The sequence below is a fragment of the Simochromis diagramma genome, unplaced genomic scaffold (genome assembly GCF_900408965.1).
Source record: "Simochromis diagramma unplaced genomic scaffold, fSimDia1.1 OVJJ01000661.1, whole genome shotgun sequence".
In the NCBI taxonomy this organism is placed as follows: Eukaryota; Metazoa; Chordata; class Actinopteri; order Cichliformes; family Cichlidae; genus Simochromis; species Simochromis diagramma.
Window position 1 is genome coordinate 174,836 of NW_024387100.1, and position 21,599 is coordinate 196,434.

The window sequence follows — 21,599 nt, forward strand, 5'->3', positions numbered from 1 at the left end:
ATTGATGGCAGCAGCCAAGTCTCTGTGAGTAGTACAATGCTGCTGTCCTGTACATACTTGTTGACTGCAGTTTGTAATCTCAGTTTGTCATTTTTGTTGGTTATGGACCTGACGTTGAAGAGGAAGATACTCGGAAGCTGTGGCTTAAATGGTTGTTTCTTTAGCTTTGCTAGTGCAGCCACGCTTTTGCCTCCTTTGTTTATGTTTCCTCTTTGGCTTACCGCTGGGAAGAACCAACCATGGAGACCCTGGAGTTCTTATTATGTCCTCCGGAATGCCATGGAAGTGGTGATAGTCCGACATAATGTTCTTTGCACAGTGTAAACTCAAAAGATCGACTGTAAGTGGACTCCACTTGATGTATAGTAATAGAAAACGCATACACCCACACATATACACATGGAAAAAGTAAAAAACAAAGCACCGAACGTGAGGAGAAGTGAGCCGCTGCGTCTGTGTGTGTCAGCATCTTTAAATTTTCTGTTAAGTAGACTGAACTCAGTTTTTATCAACTTGTTATTAGAACTCAGTTTAAGTAGGTTACCAGTACTTTTCATCCAAAAAGTCGATCAACCCAGTTTATTTGAGTTGTCTTAAATTAGAAAAACTAAGTAAGATGGAAATTTTGCTTCTCGGTTTGAATATGGTTTGAATATGGTTTGAAAATTCCATGTCACTGCTTTCCTCCTCTCTGGCATAGATCAGTTCACATATTCATGGTGCACAGGTTTTTTTTTTCTGAAATATGAACTTTTATAACGTTACATATTCTTAAACTCCGTATTTCTTTTAAGGCTTTTTTTGTTGCTTTTGAACATCTGTAGCATCTCTTAATGTCAAATCTAGCCTTTCTTTAACAACATAAGCAAACTGCTTTTATATTTAAAGAACATTTCTGTTTAATTACATGTTAAATAACAGTAATAATAATAATATCAATAGTATTTTTTTTATTAAAACAATGTGTTTAGATACATGTTTGGTTGTGAAAGTGCAAAGCCATAAACTAGATTAGTGGCCTGTTAAATAGTTAAAATGTAGGTTGGCCTTAAAGTTGAAAATAAAGTAATTTAGCCTGTCCTTCTAAAGAATTCAGTTAAATCCCACAGTTGAATCATAAGAAACATTTTAAGGTTGCCTATGTTACATATAAACATTGCCATATGTTTCATCTGGTTATTGTGCTTATGGAAGTTAGCTTTTAACAAGCATGTAATGAATACATTTAAATTAGGTGGTCTTTTTTTTAAAACTCATATCTCTTTAGGCCTAAATTGGCAGTGCCAATACCACACATTCAGACACAGTAATAGATGGTGTTATTTGTACTATACAGGGAGTGCAGAATTATTAGGCAAATGAGTATTTTGTCCACATCATCCTCTTCATGCATGTTGTCTTACTCCAAGCTGTATAGGCTCGAAAGCCTACTACCAATTAAGCATATTAGGTGATGTGCATCTCTGTAATGAGAAGGGGTGTGGTCTAATGACATCAACACCCTATATCAGGTGTGCATAATTATTAGGCAACTTCCTTTCCTTTGGCAAAACGGGTCAAAAGAAGGACTTGACAGGCTCAGAAAAGTCAAAAATAGTGAGATATTTTGCAGAGGGATGCAGCAGTCTCAAATTGCAAAGCTTCTGAAGCGTGATCATCGAACAATCAAGCGTTTCATTCAAAATAGTCAACAGGGTCGCAAGAAGCGTGTGGAAAAACCAAGGCACAAAATAACTGCCCATGAACTGAGAAAAGTCAAGCGTGCAGCTGCCAAGATGCCACTTGCCACCAGTTTGGCCATATTTCAGAGCTGCAACATCACTGGAGTGCCCAAAAGCACAAGGTGTGCAATACTCAGAGACATGGCCAAGGTAAGAAAGGCTGAAAGACGACCACCACTGAACAAGACACACAAGCTGAAACGTCAAGACTGGGCCAAGAAATATCTCAAGACTGGCTTTTCTAAGGTTTTATGGACTGATGAAATGAGAGTGAGTCTTGATGGGCCAGATGGATGGGCCCGTGGCTGGATTGGTAAAGGGCAGAGAGCTCCAGTCCGACTCAGACGCCAGCAAGGTGGAGGTGGAGTACTGGTTTGGGTTGGTATCATCAAAGATGAGCTTGTGGGGCCTTTTCGGGTTGAGGATGGAGTCAAGCTCAACTCCCAGTCGTACTGCCAGTTTCTGGAAGACACCTTCTTCAAGCAGTGGTACAGGAAGAAGTCTGCATCCTTCAAGAAAAACATGATTTTCATGCAGGACAATGCTCCATCACACGCGTCCAAGTACTCCACAGCGTGGCTGGCAAGAAAGGGTATAAAAGAAGAAAAACTAATGACATGGCCTCCTTGTTCACCTGATCTGAACCCCATTGAGAACCTGTGGTCCATCATCAAATGTGAGATTTACAAGGAGGGAAAACAGTACACCTCTCTGAACAGTGTCTGGGAGGCTGTGGTTGCTGCTGCACGCAATGTTGATGGTGAACAGATCAAAACACTGACAGAATCCATGGATGGCAGGCTTTTGAGTGTCCTTGCAAAGAAAGGTGGCTATATTGGTCGCTGATTTGTTTTTGTTTTGTTTTTGAATGTCAGAAATGTATATTTGTGAATGTGGAGATGTTATATTGGTTTCACTGGTAAAAATAAATAATTGAAATGGGTATATATTTGTTTCTTGTTAAGTTGCCTAATAATTATGCACAGTAATAGTCACCTGCAAACACAGATATCCCCCTAAAATAGCTAAAACTAAAAACCAACTAAAAACTACTTCCAAAAACATTCAGCTTTGATATTAATGAGTTTTTTGGGTTCATTGAGAACATGGTTGTTGTTCAATAATAAAATTATTCTTCAAAAATACAACTTGCCTAATAATTCTGCACTCCCTGTAGGTGCTAGTCTAATTTGCTAGTATGAGGTCTACATTGACCTTGTGTGTTGTAAGTTATAACGACTGACACAGTCATTAAGGATCAAAACAGCTTCCCGTCTTCTGTTATTAGACTTGAGATATGACTGCTGTCTGCTGTTTTTGATGACTCCAGTAAATTGTACAGACATGCTGTGTAAGTGAATACAAACAGCTGCAGTTTGGTCTGCATTTTTGAAAGATCTTATCCCACAAACTTAGTTTAGAGCAGTGGTTCCTAAACCTTTTCCAGCCACGTAGCCCCTGAGACATGTCACAAGGAGTGGATGCATAAAAAGAAATACTGCACAGTCGATTATTTCTCACAACCAAATAAATGTATTACTATATTTTAGTAATGACACAATTTTAATCACAAATGCTACTACTTAATACTAGAAGTGTATCAAAAGATCTATTAGAATGAACCATTTTATTGAGAACATAAAGACCAGATGTGAACTTTCATTAAACAGAACTTTATTTAATGTGATGGATGTGCTTGGGCAGAGGCACACAGCTCTTCAATGTTTGGCTCATTTTAGGAAAGGCTTAGTCCTAATTTGTTTTCCACACAAAGTCTTGCTGTGTATCTTGTTTTCCTGTTTGGTAAAGCAGAAAACCATCAGTGGTGGTGAAAGGCATCAGAGTCTTGACAGAGTGCTTAGCCAATGCAGACTGTTCAGTGTGCAGTCCTATCCAGAAATCCACCAGGGTTTTTTGAGCATATTCAACTTTTAGAGCTCTGTCTGTGGTGATCTCAGTCAGGCTCTCCTGGTCAGATGCTGATAACAAAGTAGGCACGGTGGTAAATGGGTGTGTCTATGCAGTTCTTCCAGAGGTTTAACTTCTTTATCATGGCCTCAATTTTATCTTGAACATGAAAGAGAAAATATATCACACAGATAAGTCAGGCACATAAACATGTTTCAGGCTGACAGGTTTTCCCTTTGCAGGAAGATCCTCTCGGTAGATGCTGCAGTGTACCCAAGAGCCATCTGGTGCAATTGCTTGCCCACACGAAACCACACCTCCATGTCTCCCAGTCATGGTCCGTGTGCCATCAGTGCAGATGCCAACACATCTGTCCCACATGAGTCCATGTGTGTTCATGAATGTGTCCAGCTTTTGAAAAATATCTACTGCAGTTGTCCTTTCTTCCAGTGGTTTACAGAAAAGTATGTCCTTGATAGTTCCTTCATGAATGTGGCGCTCATATACATCTCCACATATACGAGGAAATGCGCCAGGCCAGACACATCCGTGAGCTAATACAGTTGTATTGCGTAAAATTCAATGTGGCGTACGTGCTGAAGTAGCTGCTTCTCTTGGTTTATTTTTCAAATGGGGAAAAATGTCTGCCCAATAGTTAAGGTTTCATTGAGATGTGAGACGATAACTTTGCACAATTATCACATTGTGGCAGGGAAAATCCACCAGTTAATACATGTGAACCCAAGCAAAATATAATTGTCATCATATTTGCACTTGATGAGATTGTGTTACAGTGCGAGGTGACATGCTTTCTCCCAATTTGAGGCTCTGCATCAGACCCTTCATCACTTTCCACATTACTGTCTCCAGAAGTTCAGAATCCATCTGCAGATGGGTGTTTCTAGCTCAAGGTCAAGCGAGGAGCAGATGTGACCTTTGACCAGCCGCTCAAGACACTTCATGATGACGGATGTGAGTGCAACAGTACGGTAGTTATTCAGACAGGAGACCACTGATTTCTTTGGTACAGGAATGATGGTGGATGTTTTGAGAGATGTGGGGACCACTGACTGCCTCAGGGAGAGGTTGAAGATATCGGTGAACACCCCTGCAAACTGGTCAGCGCACGCTCTGAGAACCCGGCCTGGGATGCCATCTGGTCCAGGAGCTTTGTGAGGACTGACCTTTTTGAAAGACCATCTCATATCTTTTGAGTTACAGCCTCACTGTCTTCTTGAGGGTAGAGGATCTGATCTTTGTTGTCTGCATCAAAACGAGCATAGAATCTCGTCTACACGAGATGCAGTGGGGTGAACGCTGCCTGTGTTTTCCTTCTTGTAGTCAGCAATGCAGCGCAGTCCATTCCACAATCGCCTGGCTTCAAAGCTGTGGTAACTAGACTTTACTTTGTCCCTGTAGTCCTTTCTGGCCCTTATTTTTTTTAACTTTCGTAGGTTCACACCTTGAACTTAGCATGAATGTCTTTATTTACCCAGAGTTTCTGATTTGGATATTTGCAGACGGGGGTTTTAGTGATGATATCGTCATTTCCCAATGTATTTTCCAATATATCCAATGACAGAGTCTGTGAGTTCATTGATGTTGCCATTTGCTGCATCCTCATATATCTGCCAGTCAGATGTCTCAAAGCAGTCCTGTAAAACCTCCTCAGCCTCATTGTCCCATTTGTAGATGTCTCTAGAGACAGTTTTTTTTTTCCTGTTTAAGCCTTTGTCTGTATGCAGGCAGCAGCAGTATGGAACAATGTTCTGCCTTGCCAAAAGCTGGGCAAGGGAGGGGTTTGTAGCAGTCCTTGAATGGAGTGTAGCAATGATCCATTGTTTGATCACCTCTTGTAGGGAAGAAGATGTGTTGGTAGTATTTAGGGAGAACTTTCTTCATGTTGGCTCTGTTGAAGTCTCCCAGCACAATAAAGGCAGCTTCAGGATTTTTGTTCTCAAGTTCAATAATGACATCATACAGTTCGTCCATAGCCGTAGCTTTACTGAACTCACTCGGGAGCTAAAAAGGTCTAACTTTGATGGTCAGCAGCTCGAGGGTCTGAGAGCAGTATGTTTTTAAGATATTCACATCTCTAGCCCACAAAGAGTTAGCCACAAAGCACAGACCTCCTCCCCTTTTCTTGCCTGAGTCCTGTGTTCAGTCTCCCCAGTAAACAGTGAACCCATTCAACATGACGGCGCAGTCGGGGATGCTGGACCTCAGCCATGTCTCTGTGAATGCCAAAACACAGCAGTTTCTGATGTCTTTTAGATGTTTAAATGTACACGCAGCTCATCGAGAGACTGAACATTTGCAAGTAGGATGTTGGGCAGAGGTGGTTTGTTGTTTCTGTCAGGTTCAGCTCAAAACTCCGGGACTTTTCCACCTCTTTGTCTTCCCTCAGTGTCGAATAGACAAAGGTAGACAAAAGATCCCAGGCAGCAGAGCATCCACGATGTTGAAACCTGGTGTAAAGTCCAAACTGGCTGACGAACATAACTCCAAAGTGTTTGTCTGTCATACAGAGAATATGATTGCGCTGTGCACACAGAAATAGCAAGTAGTACGAAATAAATAATAAAAGTGTTGCTGAGATGACTCAGAGCTCTCGTCGATGCGGCCATCTTACGGCGCAACCGGAAGTTTAAAAAGATATTGTAATAATGCAGCTAGATTGTCTAACTTGAGGTCTGTTACAGTGCAAATGCAGAAAAAATTGTTTTAAGAAAGCAAATATAAGTTGGTGTTCTAAAGAATATGATTGTCTGTGAAAGTTCTTAGTCTAAGGAGCTTGGAAAGAAAAGCATCTGGACTTCTTTAAGTTTCTTCAAGACACTTCTTCAGTTCTAAGAGCAATTGGTGGAGAGTCCCAGATTTTTTAGCCCTATGGGGTCATGAGGGTTATGGACCCCCTATTGATCCTCTATCTAATCAGGCCAAGGAGTGAAAATGGGTGTGGGTCACAATCAGCCAACGTTTTGAGTGAACCCATTGTGAAACCTAGCCCCACCCCATCATGTGATTTCCTGAGGTCGAATAGCCCAGGATGTGAGTGGGTGTTAAGGCGTCTGTGAAGGATCTCAAAACTGGATTCTGGATGGTAGACAGTTGGTGTCGTAAACCACTGCCTCTGTTCAAAAATGGTCATTCACAGTAGACACAGATGGCTTCTTTGACTCCTCTTTCAAACTATCTGTCCTCACTGTCCAAAATGTGGACATTGGCATCCTCGAAAGAGTGACCTTTGTCCTTTAGATGCAGATGGACCACAGAGTCTTGTCCCATGGAGGTGGCTCTCCTATGTTGTGCCATGCGCTTGTGAAGTGGCTGTTTGGTCTCTCTAATGTAGAGGTCTGAGCATTCCTTACTACACTGTAAAGCATACACTACGTTGTTAAATTTGTGGTTGGTAGTTTGTTCTTTGGGAGGAACCGAAGCCAAAACTCAATTTATTCTAATTATATAAGTAATGTAACGGAGATTAATTCCAATGTACCCCAAGGCTCTGTCCTGAGTCCTTTGCTTTTTATCATTTATCTCCTACCCCTAGGTAATATTTTCAGGAAGCCAACATCCAGTTTCACTGCTACGCAGATAACACCCAGCTCTACATAGCCTCCAAACCCACGGCGACTCTCCCACCCACTTCAATTTCTGACTGTTCAGGTGAAATTAAGGTCTGGTTTTCTCACAACTTTCTTTAACTTAATGGCAGTAAGTAACAGAATTCATTCTGATAGGTACCAAATCAAAACTGACCAAAGTCCCAACCAGAAGTCTTTCATTATCCATTGATAACTCTGTTGTCAAAACCTCCCCCCAGGTTAAGAGTCTTGGTGACATCCTCGATAGCACTTTCCTTCACAGCACATATAAATAATATCACTCGCTCTTCCTATTTTCATCTCTGTAATATTAACCGCCTTCGTCCTTAACTCACTCCAAACAGTACCACCATACTTGTCAATGATCTTGTCACATCTGTTTTAGATTACTGTAATTCTCTTCTCTGTGGTCTACCTCATTAATCTCTTTTACAAGGCGTGGGGGCAATTCCTGAAATACTTTTTCAGCCTTCAGGTTGAGAACCTGACTTCCAGCATTACTCAGTAAATCTCTCCCCCCCCCCTTTTTTTTTGTCTTTTTTTTTTTTAAGTTATTTGTGTGTTTGTTTTATATTGTTTTGTCCTGTTGTATTTGCAATGATTTTTTTTGTTTTTTGTTTCTGTTTTTTGCTTCTTCGTTTTTTTACCTGGCCTGAAGGATAGGGCTACTGTGTGGTATGGCTAGGGGATAAACTGGTAAAAGCTAGTGATGGCCAAATGAAGCTTGCGGAAGCACTAAAGCTTGTATTGAAAAACTGTTCATTACTCGAAGCTTTTCAACACAGTCCTCTCTGGTGACATCTGGTGGCCAAAAATATGAAGAGCAGCTTGAATCCACAAAATAAAACCAACTGCTTCATTAAGATTGCGCACTCTACAGAGTGGAATTCTGTCTGATATTGGGCTGCCGTTGTGTTGCTTTGAACATGTATTTTCTTTTTTCTTTTTTTTTGGTGGTTAAAAAAAAAATGTGGTTTATTTGTTTAATAAATTTTGACCAGTAAACTCTCCTTGTTTAAACATGCACCATGGTTTGGTCTTTCTTTGCTTGTGACTTCTTGATGTTGGTAAATACAATAATTGAAAAATACCACATTACATATAATAATGTACAACACATTATGGAGTATGCTTCTGCTTTGAGGTCCTGCCTCCATGCACTTATGCAATTAACCGCTAGACGGGTATATTTATAAATAATATATTAGGGAAATTTTCCCAGACACATTTTTGACCTGTGGGTAGAATTGATTGTGAAATGGAAAGGGAACATGCTTATGAACTTGCAAATTAAAAACATGATGCATTTAAAGTTGCCCTTTTTTCATTTTTATTTAAGAAGAAAATTTGTTCTAGTGTGCGTTGGCCGAACCTGTTCCTCTTCGTGGAGATAATTTCTCTTGCCTTAAGGAAAATCCCTTCACATGGCACAGAAGAGGCTGGAGTGCAGAGAAACTGGTAGAGATGCAGTTATACAGTCTACCTGGGCCCCACAAACTATCAGATAAAGAGAATAAATAAATTCAATTGCTGCACATTTGGCAGACTAACATTTTCAGATTAATTAAACAATAAAATATATATTTTTACAACATCACATGTAAAGAGTCAAGTGGAAGTTTTTCTAAAGTTATTTAATGATATTTATATTATGGAAGCAGATTTTTGACATTTTACTTTTTTCCCATTTTCAGATATAATAAACACGCACAAAACAAAATAGAATAGAATAGAATAGAATAGAATTCAACTTTATTGTCATTGCACATGCACAGGTACAGGGCAACGAAATGCAGTTTGCATCCATCCAGAAGTGCTTTAGTGATATAGATATATTACAATATATATTAGCAATAATAGAAGAAGAATAAAAAGCAAACGGCCAGAACACAAAGCTGCAAAACCCACCCGATTGACAAAAATCGACTCAAAATTCTCCCACAAAACAGAACCCCCTCTATTCCTCGCTGGCTCCAAATCTCTCAGTGGAAGGAATCAGTGGTTTTGCTATCTGGCCACCATCAAAACGCTCCACCAATCCCGCAAATGATTCATTTCCTTATAAACCATTGAATCAGATACCGAAGCAGTTAGGTTCTAAATGAAGCTTCGGACGTCACTGATCACGTGACTCTGGCCAAATGAATCAAGCTTCGACACAGTGCTTCTGAAGCAGTGTGTTGATTTTTTTTTTGACACACACACAGGAGCTTCAGCTTCAAGAGGGCCATCACTAGCGGTAGACTGGACTCGCTTTACCCACTCACACAGGCTTTCTTTCTAAATGAGCTTCATCTTCACCCCCCGCTGCTACCGCTTACCTATCCAGCTCGGCAAAGGATGCACTGCCCAGCATCCTTTGGAGTGTTAAAACAGCCAGCTGTAGTGAGTGAAAAGTATACTTTTTCTGTTTCTTCAGACTTTATGACTATTTATTCTGGGCCTATTTTTTTTGCGCAGCAAGTGAGGACAGCGGCTGTCATTAAGATTGCTTTTCCTGAGACTGCTCTCACTCATCTTATAACTCAGTCAGCTGCCCAGTTATCAGCTCGGCCCCCTGCTCAGCCGCCCTCAGCTCGGCCCCCTGCTCAGCCCGGCCCCCTGCTCAGCTCGGCCCCCTGCTCAGCAGCCCTCAGCTCGGCCCCCTGCTCAGCAGCCCTTAGCGCAGCCTGCAGTCTCCGTGCCTGCCGGTTCTGTCTCGTCCCCGCCAGAGGTGTCTGCACCTGCTGGTTCCGTCTCATCTCCATCAGAGGTTTATCAATAATTTCATTTAATTCTTGTTTTGTTTTGCGTAGGCTTCTTCTAAGGATTTGATGTGGGGGTTTTTACTAGTTCCTGAATTGTTTTCCTCTTTCTTTTTCTGTGATGAGAAAGAAATTATTTGACCTCTCATCACAGCTTTCCCTGCTTCCCAGAGAACAGATGCTGATGTTCCAGGAGTGTCATTATAGTCTAAACATAGAGTCCACTCCACGCCTGACTCACCAGCCTAACGCGAGCCTTTGCTGCCCTCTGCATGTACTACTGTTTGGCTGGTCACTGCATTCAAGTATCTGCCTTCTCAAGATGCCAACGGTGTGCACAGTGCCAGGCAGGTAATCACAGCTACTTTTCTGGCACTGGGCTGTAATTTGTGGCCCTGTGGCATGCTGGCTAACATGGTTTAACCTGTTGTGTGAATAAATGAAGAAACTGTGATTCCCCTTTTAACTATCTGCTACAATATGCCTACCATTGCAAATCTAGAGGTGACAGGGCTTTCTCCATTGCTGCCATGAGACTCTGGAACAGTCTTTCATCTTTTATAAAATCCTCTTCCTCCTTGGAAATCTTAAAATCAAATCTGATTCCCTACCTATTTTCCAAGGCTTTCGGATCTCTCTGACACCACTTTTATTCTGTTTTAGCTATTCTAGTTTTTTGTCTCATTGGATGATGTACATGTATACACTTATTTTATAGTCACATATTTGTGCTAGTGTGTGTGATTGTGTACACTTTTGTATATGTATGTGCATATTTGCATCTACACATATATTTTTATAAACATATATTGATGTGTCACAATGTTTTCTATAATGTTTTCATCTTATCTATTTTAATTTTTTTTTTTTTTTTGGATTATACCATCCTTCTCTTCAGTGCTTTGGCGGACACTTGACAAAATATGATGTGATTCTAGTTTGATCAAACTCAGGGCATGAGGAAACCCGCCTCCATATCCCTGCAGTCATGTGACGGACATGGAGAGGTGGACAAGGCCCAAGACATGTCCTCACCCCAACACTCCAGAATAAAATTATTAGGTCATTAGCAATACTACAGTACTTGACTGGATGCTGATGTAGCAATTCAGCCATTTAATTCATGTGTGTTGGACTAGGGAATCAAAAAGTTGACCCTCGAGGAATCGAGCTCAACACAGCTGCTGTAACATAAGACTGACATCGACCAAACCACAGCTAAAAAGGAATTGAGAGTAAACTTACAGCAACGTGTTTCCTCAGGTTAGATGAGTTGAGTTTTCTTCACGCTGAAATGTTGGTTTGTTTTGGCTCACACTGAAGACACTGCGTTATTTAGCTGTTCTTTTGTATTCCCATATGGAAAAGAAATAGAAAAAAAAACTTATAAAAGACTTGCATCAGATGTGGCCTGCTTCATATAGTGAATCATATAAGGCTTATATGATTTACTCATGAAAGTGGCCACTTTCATATATTGTTTTAGTAAGTATCCAAAACATTTAAAGTTTCATTTATATAATTCTAGAGATCTTATATCTGTTTCTAGTCTTGTTTCACACAAGACAGATACAAACTTTATAAGATTTATATATATCTTTCTATATCGGTTGCTTTTAAGTGAAACATTCTTTGTATATGAGGCCAAGGGTGCTCATCCCGTCCACTTCTAGCAGAAACAGTTTTCATATTTCTTCTTTCCGTGTGTTCGCTAGTTTGGAAGGCTTGGGCGTCAACACGTTAATGAGCTAACTGCACTAACGCACTAGTTCCCACCAATGTAATTGAGCATTGCGTGGCACATCCGACATACTGTTTTACTTTTGTCCATGGCGCGCTTACCATCAGGGTCATGCTTCACATGAAAACCAAAATAGTACCAAACGCCAGATCTGAATGAGGGTGGGGGAGGTTCAATTTCGGCTAGCGTTGAGGCAGCTGCCATGTTGCAACGAGCTTAACTTCTGTGACTAGCTTGCTCTGTGCTCAGTGGATCTGCGCTCGACAGTGCGGCCTAGGCGGAGTAGTCGAACGCAGATCCACTGAGCTCTCAACACAGACAGCATCGTCAAAAGAAAAGTTGATAAAATAAATTAAAAATTTTGTATTGTTCGACACATGTGCGTACCGAACCGAAAGCACTGTATTCAACGGTTCAATACCGATACGAGTATTGTTGCACCCCTAGTAGGTAGATAGAATTTTTTTTTTCCGAACATGCTAATATAATTGAAATGATGAGGAAAAAACACAATACTTAAAAATCATCAAGTTTTCATGTATATATCTATGTCTCCAGAATGTGTGTGCTCGAAAAGGAGCAGGATGAAGTTTATACTTTTCCTGTTCCTACCCCCTTATTTCAAATTTTTATTGCTTACCAATCCATATCCAGAATTCAACATTATTTGATCCATATATGTTTAACTGTGTACAAGTCTAACACATTAAACGTACACAAATAAAACCATTTTCAGCTTTTTTTAAACACATGAAGAATTCTTATTCGCAACATCCACAAACCTCTCACATCCATTCAACCTAGCCATTAAACCAGTGGTTGTATCTCAAAACAAGGAGCTTCTCAAATTTCTCATCAGAGTCTGTTCCTCTTTGGAGAAAAGATGAGCTTTCCAAGGCTAAACAGTCTTTCTACTGGGGCACTGGATGGAGTAGCTGCATTGTATCTGAGTGAAATATTCTTTATCAGTGTGAATCTATTCAGAGAGTCCATTCCATGTGATCTTGATTTGAAATAATCTATGACTTGAATTAATCTTCAAAGGAAAAAAAGTCATCCTCTGTGGCCTAGTCCGTGCTAAGTTGGCATGTTGGCGTCCTGGTACCTGCTCGCTGGTCTTTGTTAAGGACAATTTTCTGGCACTCTCCCAGCAGACTTGCCTTGGCCTTGTCCTTCCTTTCCTGTGTCCACCCATAGGTATAAAATGCAATTGTTGGGTAATTGGTTAAAAACACAAGTTCTTACTGTGACAACTGCCTCTGGAAGATTTTCAAGAATTTGCAGGCCACTGCTCAACTCCAGGGACTTAAATATCAATGTCTCCAGTGTGGGTAGGAGTATCCCATAAAAAGTGTTGTCTTCTCCTTGAAGAATGTCCAGGGCCACTTCATGACAGTGCAGGTGTGGACGTAGCGTAAAAGAGTTGTTTACTAAATGTTTGAGGTGTGAAATTAACCGCAATGGAGCAAATTATGGGTGTGTGGCTGAACATGGTGTACAGTCGAGTCTTAATAGCTTACCTACAACTGGGCTCGTCAGGCACTCTTCTTGGCTGCAGTCGTTATTATTATATTTACATGCTTCCAGCTCCCGTTTCTGCTCGGTGACAACTCGTACTTTTCCACTCTCCTTTTTCTCCCTCCCTCGCTCACAGAAACATAACTGGTATGGCAGTCCATTCTCCCTGCAGCACGGACTACACTGCCCATGAGGCTACATTCTTTGGGGCTATGCCTGTAGCATTCTGCCTATTAGCTTAGCACAACAGCAACAACAAAAAGGCGCTCTCTCATGCAGGAAACACACAGTCGCAGAGAGAGCGCGTCACCTGTAACCATGGCAACCGTAACGCTGCCGCCTGGAACAACAGGACAAACAAAACCCAAACAGTCCTGACCTGTGACAATATGAAACAGGAAAATACTGCAGTATAACCCATTTATTTCAACAAAGTAACTGTATTCTAATTACCACCTTTTTAAACTGTAACTGTAACGGAATACAGTTACTCATATTTTGTATTTTAAATACGTAACGGCGGTACATGTATTCCGTTACTCCCCAACACTGGACATGTTGTACAGAGCACTTTGAGTAATCTGGGAGAGTAGAAAAGTGCTACACAACAATCACTCCATTCACTGTCTCCACAGAGTTTTGTCATCTTACTTTTGCAATATTATGTTCCGGCACATGCTGTTATTACATGGCTTGATTAAGGTACATATTAGACTGACATCTGGGGCCAGAGCTGAAACTGTTCTGGGTCAGCACAGGGCCAGCAGTGTGTCTGCAACTGGCCCGTGGCTACACACCACTTACACATACCACAAAGAATGACGGCCCTTTGCTGGCCCAGATCAGGTTTGCCAGAGGTAATCCACACATAGGCCAGCACAGGACCACCAGTGTGTCTGCAACTGGCCTTGTGCTGGCCCATGTGTGGGCCACCTCTGGCAAACCAGGTCTGGGCCACCAGAGGACCATCATTCTCTGCGGTATGTTGGCCATGTGTAAGCACATTGTGTGGGCCAGATCTGGGCCATACCTGCTATCTGGGACCGCATTTTCTTGTTAGTAACAGTAACGCTGTTGTAACGATAGAAATAGTAATTAGTTAGATTAGGTTGTTACTGAAAAAAGTGTTAGTAACGCTGTTACTTGTAACGCCGTTATTCCCATCACTGGTAAAGACAAAGTCACAGAAGCTTCCAGTTTTGTTTGACAGTGTGTCGAACAAACCTGATGACACCAACTCACAGAAAGCTTCAAGTCAACCAAACACATCCAATCTCTGAGGGTTTTTTTCCAAGGCTGGAAGAAAACTAATGCCAAAATGAATTTTTGAGAAGCTGAAACAGTTTCATGTCTGTAATCATAAGGTAGAAATAGTATTTTCTGAAACACATTTTTTTCCTCCCCGGAGTGAGCTGTGAGCAATAAAGTCTCCACATCTTCTTGTTTTCTCATTTCCTTTATCTTCCAGACTTTCCAAAGATTGAAGTTGGGACCTTTTACAAGAACTATATTAGTTTATTCTGGTGCAAACTTCCTCAGTGATCTGTATTTCTACAGCCACATATTCCAGCTCAGCATCTTTAGTTAATTCTTTGTGTGTTCTACTTTGTTAAATGAGTGCTGCACAGCCACCAGCAGAAGCATGAAGCCTATCATGTCACAGTGACGCGTACCCATGAATAACAGGATCAAGTTTCATATTCAGCCATATTTCCTGCATAAATCAACTTTAATTAGCTTAGGTTATATACCCATTCAAATTTGATTCGAACCTGTTTCAATGATAACAAACAATATTACTTACAACTTGTGATGGCAACAGATTAACACAGGTGAAACGGCCCCTGGCTAGATCTGGAATAATAATATACACAAAACAACCACTAGACGGCTTCAGAAAAAGAAAATGCCTAATTCCATCACAAGGCTTTTTGCTGTGATTTTCCTTTGAGAACACAAACACATCTGTCTTCACTTTCTCTGTTTTTGATGCAGCACTTTTTAAAATCATATGAATGAAACAGCTTCTAAAAAAAAAAAATATCCATCCTCAAATTTCAGCAGATATTTCACCAGGACACTTTGTGATAGTTTTCATATTTCATACAAACTAAAGTGATACACAACATATGCAGTGCGATACACACATATTTACATATTTCATGTGTTTGATAACCAAGCTGGTACCAACATCCTGCACCATGTTCTTGTTCAACATTGGAAAAACACAAGACTACTTTCAAATCAGGATTGAAGCCTTTGCTGTTTATTAGATAAGCCATATGCATTATGATCCCTCAAAACAATGATATTCTGGTTATAACTGCATTTAAAATTATTGAGCCAATATTTTCAGCTTCTACAAAAAATTTTCAAATTATGAGCTTCCAACAATGAGTGAAACAGTAAGAGCATGTGGAGACTTTGGAAAAACCCCATTAAGAAAGAGAAATCAAACATTTGGATTCATTTTAATGAGCTCAGGCTTGATGAAAATGCAGAGGAGCTGGTTGTGAACTGAGCTTCAGAAAAACACAACTAACCAAAAACCAAGGCAGAAAAAAAACATATGGATCCTGGAATAATAGTATCTTCCATCTTTAAATGACTGAAGAGGAAGAAATTTACAAGAAATCATTTAGAACAGTTTAAAACATCAACTGAATCCATGAATCTGAAAACATGTTTCTGAGTGAAAGAGACAGACATGTACAGACTGAACTATCTGTTCAACAGTCAGTGTTTCTCTAACAGGAGGACACTCTTTACACTCAACTCAGCACAGACACACTGAGGCACCCATAAAGACTTTTAATCCAGGATAAAGAGGTTCAGTGAATGTGGTGTTGAAGGTGTGGAGGTGGATCAGAGTGTCAGAGGAGACTCTGTAGAAGGACAGAGTGCCAGCAGGAAAGTCCACGTACACTGCTACTCTGTTAGAGACGGAGGAGGAGGAGGTGGTGGTGGATACGAATTTGGTATCGTGACAAACATAAATAGGACCATCATTAGTGCAGTACAACCTCCAGGAATGATCATTCTCTCCAAACAAACAGTCATTGCTGACTCCTTTCCTTCTTATTCTTCTGTAACTCACTGTCATCCAAACCTCTCCTTTCCACTCGACCTCCCAGTAACCACGATCAGTCAGACCATCTCTACACAGCAGCTGATGAACATCAAATCTGTCTGGGTGATCAGGATACGACTGAACCTCCATCACACATGTCACCTTCCTGTTGTTGTCAGACAGTTTGAGGTTTCTGTGTACTGTGTTTGTGTCAATTGTGGGTTGACAGGAATCTGGTGGAGAGAACAAACACAATCCAGCTGCAGTTATTGATCCATCATCTGTTCACTGATTGACACTTTGATGCCTCCTGACATCAGAGATGTGAATGAGTGATGTGACAGTTTGAAGATGGTTGAATGTGTGCTGCTTTGTTTTCATGGATCACATTAAAAACACACTTACACTTCCTCAGACCTGGTCTCAACCACTGGACTCCAGCAGGCTCCACCCTGAAAGGAGGAGGGGGGTCAGACCAGCACAGTCTCTTTCAGCATGCACACATGGACATTACATGGCTGTCATACACATAATGTTAGACACTAATAATGGAACAGTTCAACATTTTCACAAATGCACTTCAGTCCATAGGTGGATCAAACTGCTGATGATTTGGACTGATCCTGGATCTGTCAGCACATCACTGTATTGAAAGAAATATGACTGATTCAAACAGTGACCTTCATTATTGTTTAGCTGGAAAGGACACCTCCCTGTCTTTGGTGTCTTTATTGAGATTGTACATGTAAAACAAAATCATGGGTGAGCTCGCTCCAAGTCCTCCAAGTACTATTAATAGTAGACAGCAGGCATAAACACCAAACTGGAGAAATATATACAAAACAAGAAAAGGCACACATTGGGAATCTGTAATTTACTGTGTAATATGTCACTGTACTGAATGCTTGTTGTTTTGACGCAGGGTGATTATTTAAAAAAAATGCATTTGTCTTCAACCAAACTGTGCTACAATCAGTTTTTCTTGTTGCAATGATTTATAGTCAAGGTATAAATATTACTTTTATTTTTAATCGCACAAAAGGACACAAGTATGATGATGAAATACACACTACATCCAGGACAAGTTCTGCTAACAGAACTTTAGCTCTGTTAGACTCAAAAAAACTTTTCCCCTGCACCCTGGTGACACACCTTTACCCCAAAGCCCTGCATGTGTGGGTGATTGTGGTGGAGTGGGAAGAGGGAGGCAGCTGGAGATGGGGAGGGAAGGAAGGGAGGGGCAAGTGACCCCTCCCTGAGGTCAGCTCCCCCGCTGACCCAGTAGGCACCCCCATACTCTGCAACCCGCCAGGGAAAGGGGGCCCAGTTTTTTTCAGTTTTTAAAAACATTACCATTAGCCAAGAGAGATTAAATAGTTGGAAGAGATGACAGGACTGACCTACAAACAGGTGAGTGTTTTTCAGCTTACTAAAACATAAGAAATTGAATTCGTGTTCAATCTTGTCTCCATTGTACTGATTAGATGTTTTCTATTTTCTTTCTTTTTTGGGTAAAAACTTGGTTTCAAAACAGAAGGAGAAAGTTTAGGAGGAGGTCACATCCTCAGCATCTCAATCAGGGTGTCTCATTTCATGTAAGTATCTCCTATTATTGTCATGAATCGCTGTGCGGCAGACAGGAGTTGGACCCAAAATGCAGGCACTCAGGCACAAGGTTTAAACACAAAGAACTCAGCTTTATTTGCTGGCAGGAGAAAGTCATACAAAAGCAAACTAAACTCACATTGAGACACAGGGCGCTCTACACAGCATGAGGGACAACACAACACTGACTCAGAGAAACACAGGGTTTAAATACACTGGGAAGTAACGAGGGGAATGAGACACAGAAGGAGGGCACAGCTGGGAGAAATCAGGACTGACGAGACAAGCAAAGCAGGACACATTCACATAAGACACGGACCATCAAAGTAAAACAGGAAGTATCACACAGAGACGCAAACTTGACATGGTGGAGACAGCAACTAAGAAACACAGAGACATAAACAATAAGGCAGAGGACTCTAAGAACCGAAAGACACAGAGGGAAACTCAAACATGCAGACACAGACTTACACAGAACAGAGGGGACACAGAGAAACATGGGCAAGGGATCGAAACTAGAAACCATAGAATAACTCACACAAGTACAATAATACAAAAATCACAAAGAACTAAACATGCTGGGTCAGGAGACCCAGGACCCTGACAATTATTAAACTTTTCAGACATCTGGGTAATCATTCATTAATTTCATTTGAAATGTATTGAGTATAATTTGAAACAAGAACTTTGTATTGTACTTTTACTGACTGTGCTGTCTGTGATTCAGTTTCAGGGAGAGGGAGAGCCCCCACTCAAGCAGCAGTACACCCAGCACCTGGAGATCAATTTAATCAGAAGTGGTGCAAATTATCAGGCTGTGGGCAGTTTTGCGGCTGGACCTCAATGGATCTTTCCCACCTCATCCCAGTTGTTTGGCTGGTTGATGCCACCAGGCAACGGCAATTATGAATTCAACCCTGTTGAACAACAAAAACTTTGGTTTTCACAACACAAGTTTTGAAGGAGCAAGTAGAGAGGCTTGCCAACAGCTAACGATCCTTTAATTACAAATATTGTAATGTTTTTTTGTATTAAGTTTGAATCTACTTGTCTTCGTGTAGCTCAACACAACAGAGTCTCAGATTTGATCTCTTCCAGTAAATAAAAGGAATGGGCTGAATTTTCAGACATTTATTTTTAACCGTTGGATTTAAGAACTATTTGAATTCAGTCGACTCTGGCTATTGTAAATACGTTTTAGTCGATCCAAAATACATACTGGGAAATCAGAGAGAGGTTTTGTATAAAACATTAAGAGATGAATTCATGAAAATTTGTTTTGTTTCGGTTTATTGTACTTCCAGTATTTGTAAAAAATATAATGTACATGAAGAATATTATCTGCCTTGTGTATGAGAAACTGTAAATAAAATGTTCGTTTCACCAATTCAAAACTAACTTTCTACATGTGGAAAGTTGGAAAGTGAGAAACCTTGGAAACTCCAAGGTTCCTCACAGCGTTACTGGAGGCCAAGGTAATGCCATCCAGAGTAAGAATCTGGTTAGAGACCATATTTCTAAGATTTTCAGGGCCGAGTAAAATAACCTGTTTTATCTGAATTTTACAAAATTAGAGGTCATCAGGTCTTTATGTCTTTAAGACATTCCTGTAGTTTCACTAATTGGTGTGTGCTTGATGATTGTTCTGTATTTGCTGCTATGACAACTAATTTTTCCTCTGGGAATAATAAAGTCTCTGTGATGCGCTCTTATATATATATTTATATGGCTATTTATTCCATGTGAAAAAAATGGACTTCAACATACCTGCCTGGAAATGTATTTTCATTCAACTGTGCACTGTTGGATTATAAACAGAATGACGGTAAGTACCTCAATAAATATCTCGATGTGGGACTGACATCAGTAAATCAAGTCTAATCTGCAGATGTTCGGTGTAACAGAGACAGACACAGAGCAGGTTTGAAGCTGAAGACTTTATTCAGAAAAAACAGGGCAGAACATTTTTTATATTTTGTTTTAAGTAGAATTTAAATGCTGTTTGGGGAAAAAATCATTTAAAAGTGTGAAGGAAGTTTGTCTTCAGGGATGATGGTTTGTTTTAACTCTTCTAACCTTTACTGTTACTGCTCCTCCTGGAGCCTCCATCCCTGTTTTTACTGCTGCTCCTCCCCTGCTTCCCCATGTACTTCCTCCTCTGCTTCTTCTCTTGCTACTATGTTTGCTTCTCTTCCTGCTGCTCCTGCCTCCACCTTGTGTTTTCCAGCTTTTTTACTGTTTCTGCTGCTGCTGCTGCTCTCACTCTGACTCCTGTACATGTTCTGCTTGCTGCTGCTGCCTCCACCCATGTTTTTCCTGTTGGGCCTGCTCCCACTGCTGCTCCTCTTTCCCCATCTTCTTTCTCCTCTGCTGCTCTCACTCTGTCTCCTTTCCCATCTATGGTTTCCTGCCTGTTGAGGGCTAATATTGTTATTAAAGATTGTGAAATTATTATGTAGTTTTAGTTTGCATTATTCTCCTGACTTAGAAGAGGTGATAAACTATTAGATTTAGTAAACTGATTTGTATTACATTAGACTGCTGATTTATTGTAATGAATGATATTATGTTATGATTCTATCTAATCCGCTGAGGTATAAGAAATGCTTGTGTGCAGAGAGTCATCACCTTATGTGTCTGATTAGAAAAGAACAGAACATACTGCACAGGAGCCAAGGTCATAACTTAGGCTCACTGAGAGAGAGAAAGAATGTGGATGTTAGGTTTGTATGATAGGTGGAGGGGGCTGAAGCTATAAGAATGTGAGGAACGCTCAGACACGTAAATCGAGTCCTCATTCATTTGATCATATTTGGTTCATGTCCTGGGATTCATGTGGGTTTCTGCTGATAGGTTTTTAGCTTGACCTATTCGCTGGAACGTTGAAGAACATATCTACACGGCCAGCAGAACCGAATTAGGCAAAGTCTTCATGTTTCTCGTGCACGGGAGAGAACCGGAACAAACGCCGTTCCTTCGCTTGACCCAGTTGCTCTCGTCCGTTCACCGCAACACTGCTCTTTTATTGAGGTTACATGAATATGCATAGGTTCATGAAACTATGACGTCTACATACACACAAAGAGTACCTTGCCTTTGTGTGTGTGTGTGGTGTGTGTGGTGTGTGGTGTGTTGTGTGTGTGTGTGTGAGGGTCAAGATGTGACCCTGTAAGACCCTCCCAAGCTGGTGCCGGAGTCCAGCGGGGCCATCTGAACAAAAGGCTCTTAACTTAAGAGAGCCATACGTGTGGTTGCTCTGCCATATCTCAGCAAGAGAAGACGACCTCTCCAGGGGTTTGTGATCATGCCAGAACACTCTGTAGAGGGTGAACGCACTCCCCTCTTCATGCTACACAGAGTTGTTTACAGACCTCCTAGGTGAGACATTCTTCAACTACAAAGATTAATACTTCTAAGCATAATGAGTAAATATTTCTAAGCATAAATGACACATCAACAATACAAAACCTAACATCTGCCATGAGTGACTTCAAAATTCAACATCCTTAATTGTCCTAGTAATCTGACTGGATGTTATCCTCCCAATTCTTTTTGATCTTTGGGCTGAAGGAGGACATATCGGTGATAAATGCTCCATCAACATCTTTATTCCTACAATTCAACATTTATGAGCATAAACCATCCGGAGGGGAAGGAGCGCCGTTGAGGGGTCCTCCTGATCTG

The 21,599-nt window shown here is 40.8% G+C and overlaps 1 long non-coding RNA gene across 2 annotated transcripts; it reads right to left on the reverse strand.

Annotated features, from left to right (window-relative positions):
• Window positions 1-12,257: 12,257 nt before the first annotated feature.
• On the reverse strand, window positions 12,258-17,283 carry LOC120743032. Of its 2 annotated transcripts, XR_005698028.1 has the most exons (3): window positions 16,716-16,763; window positions 15,675-16,543; window positions 12,258-12,268 (listed from the first exon to the last, which is right to left on the reverse strand). It is a non-coding gene; the product is annotated as an uncharacterized LOC120743032 (long non-coding RNA). The 2 variants fall into 2 exon arrangements; XR_005698027.1 differs by lacking the exon at window positions 12,258-12,268 and having other exon boundaries at window positions 15,478-16,543; window positions 16,716-17,283.
• Between the last annotated feature and the right edge of the window lie 4,316 nt (window positions 17,284-21,599).